Below are 18787 nucleotides of genomic sequence, written 5' to 3'. Positions count from 1 at the left end.
AAATACTACAAAATATCACTAACTAAATTTAAAAAATATTGCCTATAAAAACCCACCATATAAATGCCCCTCTCCCCAACAATAAAACTAAAAACACCTAACGAACCAGAAAGAAATCGGAACTTAGGAACACTAAAACCATAGCGTTCAGGAAGTCACACCACATCCCTTATCATACACCAACTACAAACAACATAAAACAATACAGTGAATTCTTAAAAACCACCTTAAAACCACTACATTGAAAAACATTTCAAAAATGAAAAACTGCATTTAACAAAAGCCATCTAATAAATTCACACCCAAAACTCCAGCAGCCCAGCTGGCCCTACCAAAGCTGTATGTTTATACATAAATTAAACAAAACCAAAATGCCAGTAATACCTATCAGAAGTCTATGAAAGAAACCTCTTGAAATTAATCCTAGCTCAAATACAAACCAACCCATCCAGAAAGTCAGCTTCACCCAAAAAACAACTTACACAGAGTTAATAATACCAAGAAATAAAACAACACACCATATACCACCAATGAATATAATAGTGTAGGAAAAAAAATACTCCACTTTTTTTTTTTTTTTTTTTTTTTTTTTTATTTAAACTAACTTATTTTATTAGCTAGAACAGAAGCTTTTGCCAAGACTGTAACAACAACTTCTTTTTCTTCTTCTCCTTCTGAAATATCCCTTCTCACTCCCAAATTCCTCACAACTTCTGAGTTTAAATCCAAGCCAAAAGCAAAATTCGTGCACTTGTGCGTTCGATGCTCCTGCCAGATTCTCTGTTTCCCTCCACATCTTCTTACACTTTCAGTCTTCAGGCTGTCCTGCCGTGATGAGTTTGTCGGAAGAATGGGTAAAGAGAGGATTTCCCTGCCTCCCCCCCAGAGCTGGTTTCCTCAGCCATTTCACTCAATCCCAAACCGGCAATGATGCACGCTCACCTGAAGCAGGGGAATAAATCTCTAAATGTCACTAAATACATAAAATGTACACAAAAATACATAAATGTCACTAAATACATAAAAGCGCATCCCCATTGTTCCAACACTCGGCAGCCCATGCGGCCAAGGTCAGAACTCTCTGCCCCCCGAGGACACGGCAACCAGCAGGGCCCTTTGTCCCTCTCTCCAGCACGGACCTATGAAGCCAGAGAGGAGTTTACAGAGACCGGGAGGCAGCGGGACGGGGCGGGCGCCCGGCCCGACCTTCCAAAGCTGGCGGCAGCGAAGGCGGGGAGCGCCACGGCCCCGCTCCGCCGCCTGCCCGCCGCCCCGGGGCCGCCCCGCCGGGCTTGTCCGGCCCGCGGTCGCTCCCAGCGCCTGGAGCGGGGCGGGCGCGGGCTCGGGAGCTGCCGCCCTGTTCCGACGCCGCTCGCCCGCCCCCGCCCGCTGCCCCGGCCCGCGGAGCGCTGCGACCGCACCTCCGCCGCCCGCCGAAACCGGCCCCGCCCGGCCGCCCCCGCCGCGGCCGTTCTCCTCGGCCATCGCATCCCTTTGCATGACCGAATGTCCTTCACCCGCCCCCCCCATTTACAGACCCTGGGCCGACCGCCGCTGGCTCCAGCGCCCTTCCCTCGCTCGGCAGCCGCGTCCTTGCCCCGCCCCCGGCACTCAGCGGCGAGGGGCAGGGCGCTGGCTCGGGGGGGTGCGATCCCGCTCTGTGGCCACAGGGGGAGGAGATTTATGGGGGCGTGCGATTTCCCCGCCCATTTCGCCGCCATCTTGAGAAGGTCAAAGAACGCCCGCGACATTTGCGACGCGCCCCTCCCAAAATGGCGGCCGAGGAGGACCCTCGGAAGAAATAGGGTTTTACCCAGATGCCTCTCAGCAACCCGCCTAAATATGTTCGCCCACGGCGCCGCTGACCACATAGGCCGTGTCTTATACACTTAAAATGCCACATAAAAATCCATCGGGGCCGCCGTGGCGTCGGTGTTTCATGCAGGCAGCCGATTCGACCGACGCTGGCCCTCGACTTCCCCGCCCTTCTCGCTGCCATGTTAAGAAGGTCAAGGAAAAGTCCGTGACATCCGCGACTCGCCACTCCCAAGATGGCGGCCTCGCGGCTGCCGGTAGCGACAGAGCTGCAGTACCGCGCTCTGCCCACAAGGCGGCAGCACTGCCGCCCGCCCCAGCCGGGGGCGCAGCGCGCCTCGGGGCTGCGGGCAGGCAAGGTGGCAAAAAAGAACAGGGGCGACCCCCGCCAAAAACTGCTCTGAAATAAATGCCAAAAACCTGCCTCTTACCCCACCAGAATCAAACAAGGCCCCTTGCTTTAAAGCCATGTTTAAATAAATTTTTTATTTCCATTTTTCGTATTTATATTCACATGCATAGCTATAGTGGACATTGATGTAGCATGTAATTTATATAACATTATTCTATTTCTATTAATTATATTTACTTATGTTTTGTGCTTTTATAAATATCTTTCCACATTGATTGTATATTTCTATGTCTAAAATTACATTTCTATCATGCTTTCACTATTTAAAATACAAATCCCATCCTAACTAAATAAATACAAAAAAGCTCTATTCTTTTAAACTACATTGAAATATTTTTATATTTATAGCGCTCATGACTACACTCACATTTATATTTGTAGTTTATACTTAAGTATTATATTAATCATTATGTATAACATGTATCCTATTCAAATAAGAGATAAATTATTTTCCTAATTATGTACCATATCTACTGCTACAACTTCTTTTTCCTTACATTTTTAATTTTTATATTAACCTTCAGCTATTTATGATCTATTTCTATTCTTAGATTTCTACCTTTATATTATTTGTATTTATAATGTTTATACTAAAACACCTGCTTTTGCCAAATAAAAAAAAAATCCCCTTTATTTTAAACTACTTAAAAAAACCTAGAGTATATCCATCTGGTATAACATATAACAAATGATAGATATGATAGATGTAAAATTGATATAAATATTGTAGTGTATTATAGGAAATAAATAAAAATCAATATGATCCATACCACAAGTAATACTGTATAAATGTTATATTTATGTTATTTTATATTTCAAATAATTTAACATTTCTTTATATATTTGCATATACTTGACAAACATTTCTATATTTATACTTGGGTTGCGATTTTTTTCTGGGTGTTTTCTGGGTCTTTTCTTGCCCTTCTTCGAATTTTTTTCTGGGTTATTTCTTGTCCATCTTGGGGGTTTTTTCTGGGTTTTTTCTTGCCCATCTTCAGACTTTTTTCTGGTTTTTTTCTTGCCCATCTCAGAGTTTTTTTTTTTTGGGTTTTTTTCTGGGTTTTTTTCTTGCCCATCTTGGGTGATTTTCTGGGGTTTTTCTACGTTTTTTTCTTGCCCATCTGGGATTATTTTCTGGGGTTTTTTTCTCGTTGCTTTCTTGCCCATCCTGGGCTTTTTCTGGGCTTTTTTCTTGTCCATCATGTGGTTTTTTTCTGGTTTTTTCCTGCTCATCTTCGTCTGGGTTTCTGGGTTTTAAGCCAAAATCGGTACATATCATGTCAGTTCATGCAATACAACCCGGCTGGGGATTTTTTATTCTAAATTTAACAAGGAGTCGCAAAACCTGGAAAGCAAAAGTCACACACACAAGGTTAAATCCAGTCAGCATGCACTCACACACGCAGAGACGAGCAGACACAGACAGACACAGCCACGTGCTCTCACACACGCTCACACAATCTTTCCACTTAAATGCTCACTGCGGCCCTTACTCGAGATGCTGAAGAACGTGCTGTGACACATCTTCTGGCTGCCGCTCCTTGAGGTAAAATGGCAGATCCTGGGGAAATCAGCAGCCTCGGGGACCTGTGAGACGACAGGAAGGGTCAACGAGTGGCTATCTGACAGCTAGGACTTGTCTCCTCTCTGGACTGATAAATTTTCTACCCAAAATCCAATAGAAGACAGATGTATAGGTACATAGAACATAAGCCACCATAGGCAGATACAATACAAGCCAGGACTTGCAAAAATTCTCTGGAAGATGAATTCTTGCGCCCTATTCCCTTTCAGAAGAAGGAACCTACACAACTACTGCAGTCATCTGAGGAGGTGCATCTGAAAAAAAAGTTAGGACAACAGTCAGACGGTTCAATGATAACTGAAGAGCTCCAGATATCCTGTGTCCATCTACAAATCCCATCTAGAGTCCAACTACACCCCACACTGCACATTACAAATCCCCGGGCCCTCTCCTATTGCACCAGGCTATGCGGCAGGGCAGAGCAGCTCGGGCACAAATGTGTGCTGACAGCCGTGACACAGGATGGACAGGACAGGACAGACAACGGGGACACAACACAGACAGAAAATTCTAGGCAAGGAAAATGGCTGCAAGGACTGAGAGAATGCAAAAGGAGATGACCGAGTTCAAACTGATGGTGAGCTGATGAGGCTCAGAGAACCCCGAAGGAAGAAGATGATAACTGAATGATTTCTTCTAAGAACTGCAAAGATGGATGCCTAGGAATCCTACGGTCAGAATCCTCTACCTAACCTCATATTACGCCAAGTCCTAATCCACCAAAATGGATCCAGGTGGGGGCATAGCTGTCCATACAGCCCAGACCAAGACCTGACAAGACATCAGATGCGATGCTTCCAAAGACAGAAGAGAGTCTGACGCCTGTCTGAGCTCCCCAGTCAAAAGTTCTGTGGCCTGGGTGCCAGGACAGGGAATGCAGAGATCACAGATGCTAACAATGATGCCAAGATTAATGACAGGCACCCCTAAGGTAAAAGACATGGGATACACAAACAACACACAATTCACAACAGACAAGTGACACGAGACACACCGGGACTGCTCTGCCCTGCTGCACACCTCAGCACTGTGATCAAAAGTGAGACTTGGCTTCTATGGGGCCTAAGGGGCCACTTCATTAACACCCCCCCACCTCCAAACTGGACTCAAAACCCCCTCCCTGTAATCCCCAAACCAGCACCGTGCTTTCAGCCCCTCTGTGGGTCACGGCCCTCTACTTATCTCTCATACAGCTGGGGATGCTGGTCCCTGTCAGGTGCAAAGAAAGGCCACCTCGTCAGCTGGGAAGGTCCTGCTGGCACCGGGCTGGTGTCTCTCAGACAGCTAGATTAAAGAGAACCAAACATCAGGGCCTGATCTTGGCACCGCATCGGCCAAAACCCCACCACTCTGCTACTCACCGCGCTCCTAAGAAGGCCCGGCACCTCCTGACCCTGACCCTCTGCCACACGTGGAATGCGTCTGCACCTGAAAGAAAGTTAGAACACATGTCAAACATCACCAGGATAACTCACAAGCTGCAAACACCATATGTCAATCTAGGAACAACATCTAGAGCCCAAGTACAGCCCACATTACAAATTTCAACTCCCCAAGGCTCGTCCTATTGCAGCAGGCCATGCGGCAGGGCAGAACAGCTCCGGCAAAAAATGTGTGCACACACCCGTGACACAGAAAGTGACAAACAGGGGGGACATGAAACACGACACATCATGCTTGTGGTGAGGGCCTCGAGGGGAAAAGGCAAAAGGGACCCCAAAGACACACCAGGGAGCACGGCACACCGGACAACAGGACACAGATCGGAGCTGTTCTGCACTGCCCGCCTGAAAGCTGCCATCAAAAGTAGAGCCTCTCCCTTTAGCTGTCCTAAGAGGCCCTTGGAGAAGATTGCTTTCCCCTCTGCTCATTTTTGAATCTGTCCCAAGAACTCCCAATCTGCTACTCCGCCATCTCCAGACCGTGGCCCCCGACTTATCTTTTGGATGATCGGTGAATGGAATCCACGCTGCACCTGAAATGAGTCTGCCTTGGAGGGCTCTGTGACGGCCTGTGAGCCTCTCGGTCAGCTGCAATCAAGAAAACCAAAACCAAAGTATGAGTCCAGAGTTATGTGGGCCAAATCCCTGCAAGTCAGCTACTTGCCCTCTCCTGAGTGTGCCTGGCTCCTTCAGGCTCCAGCTTCATCCTGATTCCAAGGCTGTGGCCTTTATTAGGAGTGGCACCTGGGTTAGAGAAAGACAAAGTTAAATGGCATTCCTCTGAGTGCAGTGGATCACCTTGTATGCTGTAAGCCATGGGAATGCCTCTGCTAGGCTTCTGAACAGCCTTGTGTGGGGGTGCCCTCAAATAAACACCATTTCTCACCCTGCTGCTTGCAAACCCGCTCCCAAGAAATCCTAAACTGGATACCTGATCACCCTCCCTCTCCCAGTCACCATCCTCAACTCACCTGAAGCCTCAATCTCAAACATCATCCTTGACACTGGGCAGATCCCTCTTGTGACACGACGAATCTGCTGAAAAATTGTTGTGCTTGAGAGCTGAGCAATAACAGCCAATTCTCTCCACTGCTCACCTTGACTGCTGGCATCCAGATTGACTTCCTGAAAAGAAAGACAAAGAACAGAGCTGTAACACAGTCACCATACACACTTCTGCTGCAGAGACAAATGGGGCCTCACCGGCTCGGGGCAATCCCCTCACCCGGGATGGGGCCCTCTGGCACACATTTAATCCATCTGAATCTGAAAAAAAAGTTAGGACAAGAGTCACACTCTTGTAGGATAACTGATGAGCTCCAGATGCCCTGTGCCCATCCACAGATCCCATTCTAGTGTCCAACTACACCCCACATTACACATTCCAAGTCTCCAAGACTTCTCCTATCGCACCAGGCTGTGCAGCACGGCAGAGCAGCCCCATCCCCAAATGTGTGCAGACACCCGTGACACAGGACAGACAGGACAGACAACAACAGGGGACACAACAGGAAAAGAAATCTCTTGGCAAGGAAAATGGCTGCAAGGACTGAGAGAATGCAAAAGGAGATGAGTGAGCTGAGACCGATGGTGAGCTGATGAGGCTCAGAAAACCCTGGGGGACGAAGATGATAACTGAATGATTAATTCCAAGAACAGCAAAGATGGATGCCTAGGAATCCTACGGTCAAAATCCTCTACCTAACCTCATATTATTACAAGTCCTAATCCACCACAATGGATCCAGGTGGGGCATAGCTGTCCATACAGCTCAGAACAAGACCTGACAAGGCACCTGACTGGATGCTTCCAAAGAGGTAACTTTTGACTGGGGAGCTCAGACAGGTATCAGAAACTCATATATGGCCTGGGTGCCGGGCCAGGGAATGCAGAGATCAGAGATGCTAACAATGATGCCAGGGGTACTGACAGGGCCCTCCAAAGGTAAAAGACATTGGATACACAAACAACACATAATGCACAACAGACAAGTGACACGAGACACACCGGGACTGCTCTGCCCTGCACACCTCAACACTGTGATCAAAAGTGAGACTTGGCTTTTATGAGGCCTAAGGGGCCACCTCATGAACATCCCCCACCTCCAAAGCTGAATCAAAAACTCCACCCACTATTTCCCGAAACAGCACCATGACTTCATCCCCACTGTGGGTCGTAGCCCTCTACTTATCTCTCATACAGCTGGGGATGCGGGTCTCAGGTACAAAGAAAGGCCACCTCATCAGATGGGAAGGTCCTGCTGGCACCGGGCTGGTGTCTCTCAGACAGCTAGATTAAAGAGAACCAAACATCAGTGCCTGATCTTGGCACCGCATCGGCCAAAACTCCACCACTCTGCTACTCACCGCGCTCCTAAGAAGGCCTGGCACCTCCTAACCCTGACCCTCTGCCACACGTGGAATGCATCTGCACCTGAAAGAAAGTTAGAACATATGTCAAACACCACCAGGGTTACTCACAAGCTGCAAACACCTTATGTCAATCTAGGAATAGCATCTAGAGCCCAAGTACAGCCAACATTACATATTCCCCCTCCCTATGGTTCGTCTTATTGCAGCAGGCCATGCGGCAGGGAAGAACAGCTCTGGCACAAATCTGTGCACACACCCGTGACACAGAAAGTGACAAACAGGGGGACATGAAACACGACACATCATGCTTGTGGTGAGGGTCTCGAGGGGAGAAGGCAAAAGGGACCCCAAAGACACACTAGGGAACACAGCACACCGGACAACAGGATACAGACCGGAGCTGTTCTGCACTGCCCGCCTGAAAGCTGCCATCAAAAGTAGAGCCTCTCCCTTTAGCTGTCCTAAGAGGCCTTTGGAGAAGATTGCTTTCCCCACTGCCAATTTTTAAATCTGGCCAAAGAACTGCCAACCTGATACTCTCTCATCGTCTCATCTCCAGACCGCGGCCCCCGACTTATCTTTTAGATGATCGGTGAGGGGAATCCACGCTGCACCTGAAATGAGTCTGCCTCGGAGGGCTCTGTGATGGCCTGTGAGCCTCTCGGTCAGCTGCAATAAAGAAAACCAAAACCAAAGTATGAGTCCAGAGTTATGTGGGCCAAATCCCTGCAAGTCAGCTACTTGCCCTCTCCTAAGTGTGCCTGGCTCCTTCAGGCTCCAGCTTCATCCTGATTCCAAGGCTGTGGCCTTTATTAGGAGTGGCACCTGGGTTAGAGAAAGGCAAAGTTAAATGGCATTCCTCTGAGTGCAGTGGATCACCTTGTGTGCTCTAAGACATGGCAATGCCTCTGCTAGGCTTCTCAGCCTTGTGTGGGGTGCCCTCAAATAAACACCCTTTCTCACCCTGCTGCTTGCAAACCCCCCTCCTAAGAACTCCTAAACTGGATACCTGATCACCCTCCCTCTCCCAGTCACCATCCTCAACTCACCTGAAGCCTCAATCTCAAACATCATCCTTGACACTGGGCAGATCCCTCTTGTGACACGATGAATCTGCTGAAAAATTGTTGTGCTTGAGAGCTGAGCAATAACAGCCAGTTCTGTCCACTGCTCACCTTGACTGCTGGCATCCAGATTGACATCCTGAAAAGAAAGACAAAGAACAGAGCTGTAACACACTCACCATACACACTTCTGCTGCAGAGACAAATGGGGCCTCACCGGCTCGGGGCAATCCCCTCACCCGGGATGGGGCCCTCTGGCACACATTTAATCCATCTGAATCTGAAAAATAGTTAGGACAAGAGTCACACTGTGGCAGGATAACTGATGAGCTCCAGATGTCCTGTGTCCATCTACAAATCCCATCTAGAGTCCAACTACACCCCACATTACAAACTCCAAGTCTCCAAGACTTCTCCTATCGCACCAGGCTGTGCAGCACGGCAGAGCAGCCCCATCCCAAAAGTGTGCAGACACCCGTGACACAGGACAGGACGTGACAAACAATAGGCACAAGACACAGACAGAAATCTCTTGGCAAGGAAAATGGCTGCAAGGACTGAGAGAATGCAAAAGGAGATGAGTGAGCTGAGACCGATGGTGAGCTGATGAGGCTCAGAGAACTCTGAAGGAAGAAGATGATAACTGAATGATTAATTCCAAGAACAGCAAAGACGGATGCCTAGGAATCCTACAGTCAAAATCCTCTACCTAACCTCGTAATATTACAAGTCCTAATCCACCATAATGGATCCAGGTGGGGCACAGCTGTCCATACAGCTCAGAACAAGACCTGAAAAGACGTCTGACTGGATGCTTCCAAAGAGAGAAGAGAGTCTGATGCCTGTCTGAGCTCGCGAGTCAAAAGCTCTGTGGCCCGGGTGCCAGACCAGGGAATGCAGAGATTACAGATGCTAACAATGATGCCAGGGGTACTGACAGGGCCCTCAAAGGCCTAAGGTAGAAGACAGGAGATACACAAAACAACACACAATGCACAACAGACAAGTGACACGATGCACACGGGGACTGCTCTGCCCTGCACACCTCAGCACTGTGATCAAAAGTGAGACTTGGCTTTCATGGGGCCTCACGAGCCGTTTAATGAACACCCCCCGCTCCAAACTGGACTCAAAAACCCCTCCCAGGAATTCCCAAACAAGCACCATGCCTTCATCCCCACTGTGGGTCGCAGCCCTCTACTTATCTCTCAGACATCTGGGGATGCCAGTCTGTGTCAGGTGCAAAGAAAGGCCACCTCGTCAGCTGGGAAGGTCCTGCTGGCACCGGGCTGGTGTCTCTCAGACAGCTAGATTAAAGAGAACCAAACATCAGGGCCTGATCTTGGCACCGCATTGGCCAAAACCCCACCACTCTGCTACTCACCGCGCTCCTAAGAAGGCCTGGCACCTCCTAACTCTGACCCCCTGCCACACGTGGAATGCATCTGCACCTGAAAGAAAGTTACAACATATGCCAAACACCACCAGGATAACTCAAAAGGTGCAAACACCTTATGTCAATCTAGGAATAGCATCTAGAGCCCAAGTACAGCCAGCATTACAAATTCCAACGCCCCACGGTTTCTCCTACTGCAGCAGGCCATGCGGCAGGGCAGAACAGCTCCGGCAAAAAATGTGTGCACACACCCGTGACACAGAACGTGGCAAACAGGGGGGACATGAAACACGACACATCATGCTTGTGGTGAGGGTCTCGAGGGGAGAAGGCAAAAGGGACCCCAAAGACACACTAGGGAACACAGAACACTGGACAACACAACACAGACCGGAGCTGTTCTGCACTGCCTGCCTGAAAGCTGCCATCAAAAGGAGAGCCTCTCCCTTTAGCTGTCCTAAGAGGCCCTTGGAGAAGATTGCTTTTCCGGCTGCCAATTTTCAAATCTGCCCCAAGAACTCCCAACCCACTATTCTCTCATCTCCAGGCCAAGGCCCTCGACTTATCTTTTGGATGATCGGTGATGGGAATCCACGCTGCACCTGAAATGAGTCTGCCTCGGAGGGCCTTGTGATGGCCTGTGAGCCTCTCGGTGAGCTACAATAAAGAAAACCAAAACCAAAGTATGAGTCCAGAGTTATGTGGGCCAAATCCCACCAAGGCAGCTACTTGCCCTCTCCTGAGTGTGCCTGGCTCCTTCAGGCTCCAGCTTCATCATGATTCCAAGGCCTTCATTAGGAGTGGCACCTGGGTTAGAGAAAGGCAAAGTTAAATGGCATTCCTCTGAGTGCAGTGGATGACCTTGTGTGCTGTAAGACATGGGAATGCCTCTGCTAGGCTTCTGAGAAGCCTTGTGTGGGGGAGGCCTCAAATAAACAAATAAAGACCCTTTCTCACCCTGCTGCCTGCAAACTCCCTCCCAAGAACTCCTAACTGCTCACCCTCCCTCTCCCAATCACAATCCTCAACTCACCTGAAGCCTCAATCTCAAACATCATCTTGGACCTTGGGCGGATCCCTCTTGTGACATGATCAATCTGCTGAATAAAATGTTGTGCTTGACACAGCTTGGAATTTCAGGGAGTTGCACTCCTCAATTAAAAAAAAACAAAACAAAACAAAAAAAACCCAACAAAACCAATCCCAAAAACAAACAAAGAAAAAAACCAAACAAACAAAACCCACACAAACAATAAATCCCAAAACACCTAACTCCCCACAGAAACAAAAAAACCACAGAAAACATCAAAAAATCCAAAACCCCCACAAAAACCAACTAAAAACCCCAAAATGAAAACCAAAAAAAACCAAAAATTCCACCAAAAGAAATCCAACCAAAAAAACAACCAGAGCAAAACTACAAATTACAAAAGCACCTTACCACTCCTAAACACAAAACCCAAAATCACAAACCTAAATACTCCCTGTATTCCATGCTGTTTTCTTCACAGAATCTTCCAAGCCTCTGTGCTTTAGATGCCCAGAAACACCTGCTGAAAAGATGCTGAGACGGGCTGAAAAAGCCTCTTCACTGAAATGAGGAGAGCTCTTAACCCAGCACATCCCAGAGAGGGAATGAAGCCCCTCAGCCACGGCTGGGGTTAATATACCCCTGATTGTGCCCGCCTCTCGTTCCCATGGCACCCGGGAAAAGGGAGGGGGCGAATCCCACCAAGCCCTCAGAGCAGCTACAGCTGTTTGGCTCCTCTGACTCACATTCAAGAGCAGTAAAGGGCTTGTTATAGAAGAAAACTTTTCAGAAAAGTAACAGTGCTTTCTTTTTTTGCAACAACTACTTGGAGCAGAAGAACAGAAAACTGGCAAGATATAAAACTTTGTGGTAAGGTTACATAGCTAGATCAATTGGGTAATTGGGTAATTTGCTGTTACCTTACATAATTATTCTGTGTTTAACAAAAGCCATCTAATAAATTCACACCCAAAACTCCAGCAGCCCAGCTGGCCCTACCAAATCTCTATGTTTATGCATACAGTAAACAAAACCAAAATCCCAGTAATACCTATCAGAAGTCTGTGAAAGAAACCTCTTGAAATTGATCCTACCTCAAATACAAAACAACCCATGCAAAGTTAGCTTGACTCAATAAACAATTTACACAGAGCTAATAACACCAAGAAATAAAACAGCACACCATATACCACCAAAGAATATAATAGTGAAGAAAAAAGAAACCACTTTTTTTTTTTTTTTTAAAGCTTTTGCCAGGACTCCAACAACAACTTCTCCTTCTGAAATGTCCCTTCTCCTTCCCAAATTCCTTACAACTTCTGAGTTTACATCCAAGCAAAAAGCAAAATTCGTGCACTTGTGCGTTCGATGCTCCTGCCAGATTCTCTGTTTCCCTCCACATCTTCTTACACTTTCAGTCTTCACTCTGTCCTGCCGTGATGAGTTTGACGGACGAATTGGTAAACGTTAAGAGAGGATTTCCCTGCCTCCCTCCCCAGAGCTGGTTTCCTTAGTGCATTTCACTCAATCCCAGGCCGGCAACGATGCACGCTCACCTCAAGCGTGCAAGGCTCACAGCTGCTCGGCTAAACTCGGCTCTAATCGGCTAAACTCGGCCATTGTCATCTGCATTCGGCTGGACTCGACCCTTCGGCACGGATCGCCTCGCTTCGGCCGAACTCGGAGCCGCTCTCTGTGCGCCCGGCGCGCCTCGGCTCGCTTCGGCCGAACTCGGAGCCGCTCTCTGCGCCCGGCGCGGCTCGGCTCGCTTCGGCCGAACTCGGAGCCGATCAGTGCGCCCGGCGCGGCTCGGCTCGCTTCGGCCGAACTCGGAGCCGCTCTCTGCGCCCGGCGCGGCTCGGCTCGCTTCGGCCGAACTCGGAGCCGCTCTCTGCGCTCGGCGCGCCTCGGCTCGCTTCGGCCGAACTCGGAGCCTCTCTGTGCGCCCGGCGCGGCTCGGCTCGCTTCGGCCGAACTCGGAGCCGCTCTCTGCGCTCGGCGCGGCTCGGCTCGCTTCGGTCGAACTCGGAGCCACTCTCTGCGCGGCCCGGCTCGCCTCGGCCGAACTCGGAGCCGATCAGTGCGCTCGGCGCGCCTCGGCTCTCTTCGGCCGAACTCGGAGCCGCTCTCTGCCCTCGGCGCGGCTCGGCTCGCTTCGGCCCAACTCGGAGCCGCTCTCTCCGCGTTCGGCTGAGCTCGCCTCGGCTCGGCTCCCTGACGGCGGGCAAGCGGCGCCGCCTCACGTTAAACTCGCCCGGCTCGGGGCTCTCCCGCTGCCGCGTCCCGCGGGCGGCCCGGCCACCGCACGGACACGATCGGGAGCGCGGCGTGGCACAGGAGCTCATTGGGCAGTGACCGCACTCGCGCTAATTAGCGCGCACGAGAGCAGCGGGCTCGGTTCGGCTGAGCTCGGCTCCGTTCAGGCAGCCTCGCAAGCCTGGCCTCGGTTCGCTCGAGGCCGTCAGGTTCCGCCGGTCTCGCCTTGGTTCGGCCGAAGGAGGCGTCGTTCGCTCGTGTTTTTACAAATATCTTTCTATATTGACTGTATATTTCTATATTTAATTTTATACTTCTATAATACTTCCATTATTCCAAATAAAAACCCCGTCTCTAACCAAATAAATAAAAAAAACCCTTCTTTTAAAGGATACTGAAATATTTTTTATTTATACTTTGTATAATTATACATTCATATTTTAATTTATCGTTTCTTTGGATGTATTGCATTAATAATGATATATATATAAAATTTTAAAATAGATTTAAATTATTATTTAAATTATGTATAATATCTACTGCTACAACTAATTTTTTCTGATATTTTAAATTTTTATATTTATCTGTATGTATTTATTATATATTTCTAAACTTAGATTTCTACCTTTATATTATTTGCATTTATAATTTTTACAATCAAAACACTGCCTATTGACCAATAAAGAAAACCCGCTTTATTTAAGTATTTTAAAAATATTTTCATGTTTATAATTTTCATATTTATATTTATAATTTGTTCAATATTACATGAGAACACACCTGCTCCTGCACCGCAGTGGGGCCCCCTCTCCTGGGGACCTTGGGGTGCCCCAACGGCATCAGAGCCCCGAGTCTTCACCCCCTTCTCCTCTATTTAGAAACTACACTGGAACTTTTTTCTGGAAATAAAGACATTACCTAAATCCTCTCCCCGTGTCCTAGACAGATGGATATTCAGTTATTAGTTGGCTGGGCAGCAGTTTCTTAAATAGAATGATAAACAAGATGTGAACATTTCAGCTACAAGCAAATAGGCAAATCTGAACAAGGTACTGGTGGGCGACCACTGAAGTTATTTTGAAGGAATTTTTTAAACAATAAAACATTGATACCACAAAAATAAAGCAAAAAGCTAACTACTGGCTAAGAAAAAATTAACTTTTGACAGCAACAACATTCCAACCACACAGGCTTTTTCCCGATGTCATACCTTATAACTACCTCTCTTGGGAATTCTCATCATGTATCCCAAAAGGAATAAATACCTCAGAGCGTCCTAAAGCAAAAAGTAGCACACATGAGCTCCTCACACTCCCGGGAGGCCTGCACAGCGTGCACTGAGTCTGCAACAAATTCTGCTCAGTGAGAGTCTGCAAACAAAGGTTCAATTGATGAATTGAACTGATTGTAAAGGGAGGTTTTCTAAGCACAGAAGCACAACAAAGAACAAGCAAAAACAATTCTTAAAAAAAACCTGCAAGTTTTATTTAGCATATATGCGACTGATTTCCACCCTGTGGCTTCTCACTTTGATTCGCGTCTGTAGGTTCAGGAAGATGACAATGCACACTCTGCCCTCCCTGAGCCCCCCACAGCAGCTGAGCGCTGCTCCGTGCGCTCAGATCGTCAGGAACTGGATTGCCCGCATGGACTGGAACTGCTCTGCTGCAGATTCAGGAGAGAGAGGCTGGCTGAGGCGTCGTCCCAATTCCATTTCTGTGTGACGAGAAGCGGTTTGTTCCCAACGGGTGCAACAATCCCCAGCTCGCTTCCATGGTGAGTACCGATGGCACACAAATGGCAGCCTGAGGAAATCGTGTTCTGGGCTCTAAGTGGTCGGGACAGGGTCTGATTTTTTGTTTTGCATCTGTATGATGATTAGTACGACAGGGTCCTGATCGATGACATGGCAGCACAGAATTATAAACTCCTCAATAGGATTACATCGACTTCTAGGAAAAGACAAAAGCCTAGGACCCTTCTGAAATCTATTTTTAATGCGAAGCACACGGATTGTCACTATGCTGTGCCTTCCAGCTTTTCAAAGCAGCTTACCTCTGAAGACCAGAAAACATTTATTTCTACAGAAACAATGGGCAACCCGCAGGCTAATCTCAGCGCTACTGTTTAATAGGGGATCTGCCAGCGTGCCAGTCCAGCTTCAAGTGTGCTTTATTTCAGTCTAACATCCCCTCAAAATTCTTCTCACATCTCCCAACCCTGACATCTTATTTTTCCCTAAAGCTTCTCATCATTAGCAATTTCCAAGTAACATGGTATTTTTACAACATTCAAAAATGTCATGCTGGACTGTGCTAGAGAGTAATTTGCAAATATAAGCTTAGCAAAGTTTGAATTGACTTGTCCAGAGAAAAAACCTACAAGTGAACACCTACACCTGCCTACAAAGAGCTAACAAGCCCCTGGCAGCTGCCAGCATCAAAGCACAGCGGATGTTTCTAATACAGGGTAAGGATAACAATATCACCTTTTGTTCTCTCCAGCTTGTTTTCCCTGCAGTCATATTTTGCTTCTTATGATTTTTTTAGTCTCTGCATCTTCTTGGACAGCACCGAGCCCGACGACAAGGATACGAGAGTCTTTCCCTGCCGTAGGGAGAGAACCAGGAAAACAGTTAAAATAAGAACAGGGTAGTTTGAAATTCATACTTCCAATGAGAAGCAGCGCCTAACAAACAGAACAAAAGTAAACAAAGCATGGTACCTCCCTGGGGACAGAAGACTTACAAACTCTCCAGGATTTACAATTCTAGCGACCGACCCCTTCAGGACGGCAGCCAAGTGTCCCATGAGGTGGTGCTGCACCAAAGAACGATCTGAGAGGTTCCAAAGAGTGAAATGCACAATATTTTGCAAAGCCGTAAAATCTTGCAAAATAACAAAAATACAATAGATGTAAACTACAGGGTAAGAGTACAAGTGTTCACTTTAAGAGCTGGAACCATCCAGGTGAGCACCTGATAACTGGATCCTCACCAGAGTTTGAACCCTTCAGGACACAGAAGGGTTTTCCCCAGAAATTTCACAGACTGAGTTTTGATACAAGTATACTTGCCAGACCCTCAGAAACATCACCCATTCTCCAGGTGTCTGGAGAGAACTGCAAATGGCTCTCACGTAGTTTGAGCTAGCTCTGTAAGGTCTCAGGGTGAATTTCACCAGATGCAACCAAACTGGGCAACTCCCAGTGGGACAGAAGGAACCCAAAGCTTGGGTTCGCAGAGCTGCAGCAAATACTGAGGAAACAAACATAACAGCGTAAAAAATAATAAACCATCCTTTTTTTTTCTCTTGCTTTTGTTTTTTTCTTATTCAGATCAGCATAGCAATTAAAGAGAAGGTGAAAAACTCACCATTACTGAACATTTCATCATCTGTAGGCTGAGCATCCTTAGCACAGAGGACTCCAAAGTTAAAATTCACCGATCCCTGGGAAATAAAACCAAATATTGTATGATAAACAATCAAACAGCAGACGTAAAAATTTGTTTCCTCTAAGGACTTTCGGGTACGTATGTACCTTTGCATACATCCAACACATTGGAACATACACTTTATACCATCTCCTAATAAGTAAAAATTTACCTTTAAACTTTGATAGTACAGCATAAAATTATGAACTTAAATTGGTGATCTGTTATTATTAAGTTGGTGCCTAAAGTTATTTCTGCTGTCAGGTTCAAAAAAACATTAATTTTTTTTACTGGAATGAGCAATTGATTTCAAAGTCATCACAAGCCCACCAAAACACAAAGCAGTATTCACTGGATGGGTCTGTGAGCTAGAAGTAGTTAGGCTTGTACTTCCCTCTTGCTATTCCAGAACCAATAAATCCTGTCAACAAAACCAGGATCTATAGCCCACTGCTGTGAAAGATTCTACGAGGATGATGGTTTGATTTGTGTTTAGAAGTTTTGATTTGAAATGGCCAGTTCAATGGATAAAGACAGTTTAGGTAGTATTACATTGCTATTATTATTATTTCTATTATTATTTTTACTATTACTACTGCTATTGTTATCATCTGCTACTGGAAGAAACAAACCAGTAGTACCTATACTTAATTACTTTTATTTCCAGGAAATAATAAAGAAAAAGAACCAAACCAAAAAAAGTCACTTCCTACCTTTTATATCAAGGGATGAAAAATTTCTCTTGGGCTCTTCTCCAATTTATCAAGACTCATAGCACTGAAAGGCAAACAAAACAGTGCTTTATAGAAGGGCAAGTGCACATTTCAAGGCTGAACCACCAACTGATTGCAGTGACAGCAGTTACAACATGAATCGTTCCCAGAGCCTCTGTTAAATGGAATGTTCTGTGGAACTGCCGTTTCTTTCCCAAAACACTAACTTCCAACACTTCCTAGTAATATTTTGTATTTTAAAACAAAAGAAGTTAGTGAGACTCTGTGCGGAGGTCAGGTTTAAATTTATTTCCTTCTAAAGCACAGAGCTCTGTTCCATCACCCTTCACTTCGGCTCTACACTGAATCGTGGTGAGCATTTGAGGAGTGCTCCATAATCAATTCTATTTCTCTCTTTTTCTAGCTCTCTCTATTCCTAAATCATTCCAGACAAGTCAAATGAAAAATGAAAAAAACAAGTTCAGCATCAAAGTCACACTTTTTCCCGTTGTCTGGTCAAGAACAGGCTCTAAATCCACTTACTGCTGCCTTCAACGATTCAGACTTGCAAAAGCATTCTTACATATTTTACAGGTTTATCATAAAACCCACAGAACGCAAGCTCTGAATTACAGGAAAAGGTACACAGGCAAATATCTAAAGGGATCACTTATTAGTAAATACATACCTTGGTAGAGATCGCACTGAGAACCTTTCTGAGGGACTCTAAGGGACGCATGTTTTCTGAGCACCCTATAAACAAGAAAAGCTAGGATATAGTACAGGACATCCCCACTTTTTCTACATATTCAAATAGTATTTTTAATAAAAACAATTCAGTTAAAAAAGAAGGAAGAAAACCAAGCTAATTTTACTCAGCTGTATTTACTGCCGATTTAGAGAAAAATCCCGGGCAGCGTCGGCCGTTGCGGCACACGTCGCGCCGGCAGCAGGGCCTGCCGGGAGTTGGAGTCTCGGGCTGGTAGCCACTCATGTGCCGCGATAGCCGTTGCGTCACACGCCGCGCCGGCAGCAGGGCCTGCCGGGAGTTGGAGTCTCGGGCTGACAGCCACGGCTCCGTCCCCCGCCACCGGGAGCTGCAGTCCCTCCCGGGCATCAAACGGGTCCTTCGCCCCAGGACGGGGAAGGACCTGAGGCAGGACCGCTCCTCCCGAATGCCCTCTCTTTTCCCCTCCAACTCTTTTTCTTTTTTTAACGCTGTTTTTCACCCCTTTCCCTTCCCTTCCCTTCTGCTCTCCTGCTTTC

At 47.0% G+C, this 18787-nt stretch overlaps 4 long non-coding RNA genes across 5 annotated transcripts; all 4 read right to left on the bottom strand.

Moving 5' to 3' along the window:
- Positions 1-565: 565 nt before the first annotated feature.
- Positions 566-1660, bottom strand: LOC132082738 (uncharacterized). The gene is made up of 2 exons (XR_009419853.1): positions 1539-1660; positions 566-942 (listed from the first exon to the last, which is right to left on the bottom strand). It is a non-coding gene; the product is annotated as an uncharacterized LOC132082738 (long non-coding RNA).
- Positions 1661-3006: 1346 nt separating this feature from the next.
- On the bottom strand, positions 3007-4888 carry LOC132082668 (uncharacterized). Its single transcript, XR_009419832.1, has 2 exons — positions 3724-4888; positions 3007-3575 (listed from the first exon to the last, which is right to left on the bottom strand). It is a non-coding gene; the product is annotated as an uncharacterized LOC132082668 (long non-coding RNA).
- A 5936-nt stretch (positions 4889-10824) lies between these two features.
- LOC132082669 (uncharacterized) lies at positions 10825-11715 on the bottom strand. The gene is made up of 3 exons (XR_009419833.1): positions 11563-11715; positions 11123-11186; positions 10825-10896 (listed from the first exon to the last, which is right to left on the bottom strand). It is a non-coding gene; the product is annotated as an uncharacterized LOC132082669 (long non-coding RNA).
- A 3120-nt stretch (positions 11716-14835) lies between these two features.
- On the bottom strand, positions 14836-18457 carry LOC132082781 (uncharacterized). 2 transcript variants are annotated; one of them, XR_009419863.1, is made up of 4 exons: positions 18210-18457; positions 17522-17585; positions 15864-16824; positions 14836-15269 (listed from the first exon to the last, which is right to left on the bottom strand). It is a non-coding gene; the product is annotated as an uncharacterized LOC132082781 (long non-coding RNA). The 2 variants fall into 2 exon arrangements; XR_009419864.1 differs by having other exon boundaries at positions 14836-15180.
- Between the last annotated feature and the right edge of the window lie 330 nt (positions 18458-18787).

The sequence above is a fragment of the Ammospiza nelsoni genome, chromosome 21 (genome assembly GCF_027579445.1).
Source record: "Ammospiza nelsoni isolate bAmmNel1 chromosome 21, bAmmNel1.pri, whole genome shotgun sequence".
Lineage (NCBI taxonomy): Eukaryota > Metazoa > Chordata > Aves > Passeriformes > Passerellidae > Ammospiza > Ammospiza nelsoni.
Note: the sequence above shows the minus strand (reverse complement) of the source record. Positions and strands in the feature narration are given on the sequence as shown.